Source organism: Olea europaea, chromosome 21, assembly GCF_002742605.1.
Source record: "Olea europaea var. sylvestris chromosome 21, O_europaea_v1, whole genome shotgun sequence".
Lineage (NCBI taxonomy): Eukaryota > Viridiplantae > Streptophyta > Magnoliopsida > Lamiales > Oleaceae > Olea > Olea europaea.
In genome coordinates, this window is record NC_036257.1 from 6582842 (window position 1) to 6590220 (window position 7379).

A 7379-nucleotide genomic window follows, 5' to 3' on the forward strand; every position below is an offset into this window, starting at 1 on the left:
TCTCTCTCTTTCTCTCTCCAAGATTTCGTTGCCGTTGCCACCCACTTCTCATTTGCAATGACTTGTTATTGTATATGATGTTCCCATCGATAAAGCAATGCACTGTGTTTCATTCATCCATCGTCAATGCCTTCATATATATCGACACCCACAACATAACCAGTTAAAGGTCGCTTACACACAGTTCATCTTGTTCGCAAATTCCACTGAAACTCTCGTCTGTCGCAACACATGGCTACAGAGTGCGTGGTAGAGGTTGTGGTGTGGGTGGATAAATGAAAATATGTTATCCTTCCAGTATTTTATGAAACTAAAAAATATAAATAAGTATATCACCATACAAACACATTCAAACATATTAAACTTCTAACAAATTTTAATATAATACCAAAACACCTAAACTTTCTATTTCTACCATTTATCGTGACAACTATAATAACACGATAATTTCATCAGTTAAATAATTCAATAAAATGTTCAACATGAAATGAACTTTCTAAACACATAATAATACATACTTAAGATAGAAAATAAACAAAAACTTGTGTTTTCATGTCATCTCAATGTCACTTTGAAAAGTTTAGTGATTAAAACTCAATCGGCTTAAAGTATAGGAGCAATAAAAAAGTTTGTCAAAGTGTAGTAAGAAATTGATGCCTTCCTTATGTGGATTGTCCATCTTCCATGATTGGACTTCTAAAGGGTGACGGGATGTCTGCTATGAACTTCGTCTGTTACCTCAACTATTTCGTTAGAGGCACGAAATGAAAGTGATTCCAATTAGTAACGTATGACAATTTGAGAAGTTTAGTGGCTAAAATTCAACATTTTAAAGTGTAGTGAGCAATTGAAGACGTTAACCTAAGTTTAGTAATTATTTGGATGATTAACTCGCTTTGTTTTCTTAGATTACTGATTAGATTTTTATCTATATAATTATTTTAGCTATTGTGTTCAATTACTGGCTTAGATTTATGTTTATATAACTTTAAAGCAGGGTGGAATCAAGGGGGCAACACAAAAATTCCATTTGAACTGATAAATATAAAAAAAATTGCACAATATTATATATTGGAAAAAATACATAACAACCAACCTTTAAAGATACACTTTCAAACTTGTTGAATTCTTTCAAAAATCAAAATGGTATTAATTAAATAAGTTAAATCACAATTTTTTTAGGTTATAACTTTTTTCATCATCACAAATTATCAAATTAATTGATTTGTAACTTATTTCTTAAGCATAATTTATCAAATTAATTTGTCATATTTATTCAACATCACAAATTATCAAATTATTTGATTATAACTTATTTATCGACCACACATTATCAAATTAATTAATCACACTTATTTTCTTAATCACAAATTATCAAATTTTTTATTCATAATTATCCAATTAAATGATCAGAAATTACCTTTCATCTCCCTCACCTCACCCCACCCCACCCCATCCCTTCCCCTCCACTATCGTCAGCACTACTCAAAACGTCATTGTCGCCTCAAATCCACAACCTACCACCACCTACACCAATAGCCATGGTCACTTCACCACCGTCGCCATCAAAACCACACCACAAATACACATAGATTGATATCGCTTCCATACTCAAATCTGCACACATGCACACAGATTTGCACGCATACATACAAATAAGTACACACACTGAGATTGCCCACGCACTGCACACATACAAACAGATCGTTGTCGCTGCTGCATGGAGACTGACCATATACACTAATCAGTACACAGAAAGCAGCATTCTCGCCCGTACACATGGATCGCCTGTACACACAGATTAGTACAAAAGAAACAGTAACAACAAGTGCCGCTGTATGTGCGCGTGACCGCACTGTCGCATGCTGTAGTAGAGAGTGAAAGAGAGAGGGTTGTTTGTATGTAGAGAGAGAATTCCTTCTAGAGAGATTAAGTAGAATAATTTAATTTAATAATATTATTATTAAAACTTAAAAAAAAAACTGAATTATAACCTTATTTTTGAATAAATAAGTTTATATAAGTTTAAAAAAAATAATGGGATTGGAGGCACTCTCCCTCTGCCCCTGCTTTTAAGCAAAATTGGGTGCTATAAATTTAATTATATGCGATTTTCTCTTCAGTTATTGTTCTACAGTTGACCTTTATGGATTTTTATGAGTCTTTACAATAATCAATTTGGATGATTACAAAGGATTTCATAGCATTTCTAATCCCATATTTTAATTTTAATTAAAAGATTAGAGAGGTACTGACTGGTCGACAAATCATGTTTTTTTTGGCAAAACGCGTTCATTTAGGGCTTGTTTGGTATTGATTTTGAGAATTGATTTTTTGACCATTAGAGAGAAAAGTGGATCTTATCTGTGAGAGAAGAAATAAAAAATTATAGTTAAAATAGTGAAATAACAGTAAAAAAATTGATTTTTTGGGATAAAAAAAATTGATTTTTTGGGATACCAAACATGCACTTAAATATTGTTCCAAACTCATAATTATGAAAAATCAGCAGCTTTCCACCTGGAAATTAAAGTATTATCTCATTTTTACATTTTACAACTCCCAACCCAAATATATCTCACATGTTTATTATATTAGATTAATCCTAATTAAGATGGCGCTTCAACTCCTCTTGTCCTTCAATAGGTACACCATTTAAATAAAATAATACTCGTTCTATTTCTTGAGAGTAATCTACCATTGAGAAACCCATATAGTGATGCATAATAATATTCATTTTTCTTATAGTAGTCTTGATAACTAAAAGTTTGTTAAGAAATCTGTTTTTTTTTTTTTTTTTTTTATACACTCGGTCCGATAAAACACGTCGATCCAACAAGTAATGAATGAAAGGTAGAGAAAGGGGTTGCCTAATTCACCATGATTTCCTTCCGACTCATCGGTAGAATAATTTTAAATGATCTTCTAAGAGTTGATGGCGTTGCATGAACGGACCCCACACACGGATCTCAGGATCCGAGATCACTATTTCAACATTAAACATTACTCAATTATGCTATCAACTATCATGGACAAGGGCGAAGCTACACAAAGATGAGTGCAGGCATCCGCCTCACCTCATTTGGAATTTTTTGCAGCAATTGAAGGCAGTACCCGCACTGGGATTTCTAGAGGGTTGGATCTGCTGGAAACTTGAAGGTTGGATGCAGCCCCCAACTCGCCATTATTGCACTCTCCAAAAGCTTGAACACAAAATGGAAGGGAAGGGAAGACGAGTTTTTACTTGGACCAACTTTTAATGTTTTCTAAATTGTAACTTGTAAGCCTTTTGTGTTGGGCTTTTTATTTATGTTTAAATGAGGCCCATATCCATATTCATAGGCTCTTTGAATTGTGAAATGATTAAGCAAACAAACCAAACCCAGTTATAGTCGCTATGAAATAAGGAGATTTAATTCACAAGACATTGTGAAAATGTTTACCATTGCACTTTAATATTGTTTCTCAATATTTGCTCAATTTAAAAATTTACTGTTATTGTACTTTCAGTGTTAACATGTTTATAATTTTAAATGTTTACCATTATACTTTTAATATTGTCTATTGCAAATTTTTGGAGGCTTAATATTTTATTACTTATGGATGATTCTTGCTGAAATTATGGTCCTGTATTACGAATTTCTAATAATTGATGACTCCTCCAACTGCTTTGAATGACACTTCCACCAGTGGAAGTGGGAACCACAGTGAGAAGCAGCAACAACAACCATAGTCACAGGGACTAAAAATCGAACTAAAAAAATCATTGTAACCGATATCTAAAATTGTGCCCGCTAAAGTTCTGGCTTGCCCCTGAATTCATGGAAGTAACAACCTAGAGAACAATAACAAAAACAGTAAAGAAAAAAGACCCCACATATATCATTGTCCTAGATTATTATTTCAACACTATTAATAGTTATTTGATCCCCTATATGGATTAGCTAAAAAAAGGGATAGAACTTCAATAGTTATTTGGTCCCTATTACAAGTTTACAATTGCTTTACAAAAGCTAAAACCTTCAGTGATTATTGAACAAAACAAGCAGCATAGCGTGTCCCATCACTAAAAACATAAAAGTTAGATTATACATAGTAATGAACTAATCTAAAATACTTTGACCTACAAATAGCCAAAATGTCAAAAGGATACAAAATCTTCTGTTGTTCAAGTACCTTGTCCCAGTAGCAACTGGGCAATTAAATTTTTTATTGTCAGTCGCTAAAAAATACAGACAACGTCGTTACTGTAGGATAAAATATAGCAAAACTAAGCCCTTTTTCCCACAACCACAAGTATTTTATATGAACATAACATGGCGAAAAAACTTTTGAATTTTAAGGATTCGCTTGGTTTCAGTTTTAAGTTCATTTTCAATTTTCCATTTTGAGGTTCCATTTTAAGGTTGCTAAAAACGAGTTTGGTTTGCCATTTTGAAAAATTATTTCTCGAAACAGAAAACTAGAAAATGCACCCTAACTGTTTAAGATTTTGATCTAAAACCCATCCAAAATTCTGAAAGCAGAGCCAAGCATGAAATAATTCATAAGAGTTTCAATAAACCAGGTACTTCGAGAAACATATGTTATGAAAAACCGAATCTTTATTTAATCACGTGATAGAACATAAGGAGGAAATGCTGGAAGCAAGCAAACAAAGAACTAGAGTAATAGGAAGGGTGACATACCGTTCAACAATACATGAACAAAATTAGGTTTCGGGCTCTGATCAATAAATTCCTAAAACCTTCCTACTTTCTCTTGTTGTTGACTATTCATATTATCCATGTTACACGACAAAGACAGAATCTCCAATAGGGAGTACTTTTCCATGGAGTTAATCACTTAAAAATGCACAAACGGAATACGAGATGAAGTAGCTTTACAGACCACAAACGGAATACGAGATGAAGCTATTAAAAATAAGCTGATCCAGATGAAGTAGTGGGGGCTTCTAAAATCGGTTGGCTTTCTACGTCTGCAGATTCCATACGATAAGATTTATGACCGAGATAGAAAATGATACTCGTCATTGAGTCGATAAGCACCACAAATGAATACATTACCACCAAAAAGGGCCCTTCCCATATCCTTGAAGAACCATCTCCATAGCTTAGCGTATTTACTCGATGCTCGAAAAGACCTTACACAAATGCCATACCTTTTCTCGATCCAAGAAATATCAATAGGCCAACTTGGATCTGCCCTTTAATCAACAAACTCGATCTCAGTAATGTCTGTGGACCTGAAACATCCTCTAAAATGGAGATGACAATAGAAATGTTGCATATAATGATAGCATTCACCAAAATTATGGAGAAAATCAATCCTACTAATTGTAGGATGCAAAATCAAATCCAAAGGGGTCCCATAAATGAAAACACGCTGATCACTGCAAACCAGTAGCACGAAGAAAAATGTGAGGCAACCAACAATTAGGCTACACGCCCACAAGTACGTTACAAAAACGCGCTTCCAAATCTTCGAAGCAATCACAGAGAACTTTGAAGAATCAAATCTTTTCCTCAAGTAAGTACAATCAACTGAGTAAACCACAGCAGCCGTTGACAACAACAAAAATGTAACAAACAATTGGAAACACATTACAGATGAAACTGTCATTTTTATAAACTTTTGGCATGACTGTTTGATAAAAGGCCTAAGAGAGAGTCTATAGGACTTCGCAACTAGAAATAACCTTATGTCAGCCTCTTCACAAGGGATTGATTGACCAGCACATTCGACAAAAGCATTGTCAATACAAGGCATATTAGCACTGCTGCAATTGCCGTAAAACTCACTGAATTATACCAAAGAATTCTCACCATTTCCCTAAGAATTTCCAGTGCATTCATCGAATGAAAATGGTGATCAGATCGAATAACATAATCAACCAAGTCCAATTCAAAGTTCTGAAGCTCTTGTCCTTCATTATTCTCTTCTTGTTCTTTATGCAATTTAGCTGGGTTAACTTTTGGATTCAATCCACTCGACACTTCCATTTTCATAAAGTTCTTTGGCAAGAAAACCTCAATAATATCAAAGCAGATTGAAGAAACACCAAACAAAATCCCAGCAACCTTTAAATTCCAATATTTTGAGTGAGAAATTTTTGGTATTGTGAGAAAATTTTTGATACCAAATAAAGTGGCCCATAAATTTTGCCAATTTTTTCAATAATTGGATAATTATTGGTATTGAATAAGGTAGACTCAATAAAGGTAGAGCCTATATATGGAACACGATTTTCGGTCCCTAATGCCATCTATTCCATTCAGTTTTCTTACACCATTGCCAAGGAATTGAGAAGGCATTAGAAGCACTCCAATACAAGATGTAAAGCTGCATTCTTGGATTGAACAGTTGACATCAATGGCTGGAAGTATATTTGATCTTGAAGATTAATTTGCATAAACTGAGAGAGTAAAAATCTACTCTTCGTTGCCTCTCCCCTTCTATTTATATTGAGAATCAATCACATACATATATGGAAACTAAATATACCAAATAATATTCTTTCCTAATACACATTATTGAGAATTGATTTTCTTCCTTAACACTCCCCCTCAAGTTGGAGTATATATATCATATAAACCCAGCTTGGAACACAGAAATCTCAACCGATTACTGTTCAATGATTTCGTACACATATTAGCAAGTTGGTCTCCGGTCTTCACAAATGGTGTACATATGTCACCACATACTATCTTGTCCCGAATAAAGTGACAGTCGACTTCAATATGCTTGGTCCTTTCATGGAAAACTGGATTGGATGCAATATGTAAAGTAGCCTGATTATCACAGAACATCGGTATAGGAGTAGAGGGTGAAAGATTGATTTCTTGAAGAAAGTGCTGCAACCACGTCAATTCACTAGCAATATGAGCCATCGCCCTGTATTCCGCTTCTGCACTTGATCTTGCAACCACAGTTTGTTTCTTACTTTTCCAAGAGACAAGATTACCACCGAGAAAAGTACGGAATCCAGTAGTAGATCATCTATCTAATGGAAAACCTGCCCAATCTACATCTGTAAATCCTTCTATCCTGATATTTCCATTTCGTTTATACAACAATCCAAGACCTGGAGCCTTTTTCAAATACCGAATAATACGTATCAGAGCTTCCCAATGAGAAACTCGAGGAGTATCCAAGAATTGACTAACAATGCTGACTGCATAAGAAATATCCGGTCGTGTGATAGTAAGATAATTCAACTTTCCAACCAAACGACGATATTTTCCTGGTTATGCAAATGATTCTCCTTTATCCTTCAAAAGTTTCACATTAGGATCCATAGGGGTATCAACTAGACGAGCTCCAAGAAAACATGTCTCATCTAACAGATCAAGTACATATTTTCTCTGAGATAAGTTGAT

At 34.2% G+C, this 7379-nt stretch overlaps 1 pseudogene; it reads right to left on the reverse strand.

The window, feature by feature from the left end:
• Positions 1 to 4603: 4603 nt before the first annotated feature.
• On the reverse strand, positions 4604 to 6107 carry LOC111370283 (annotated as a pseudogene).
• Positions 6108 to 7379: the final 1272 nt, after the last annotated feature.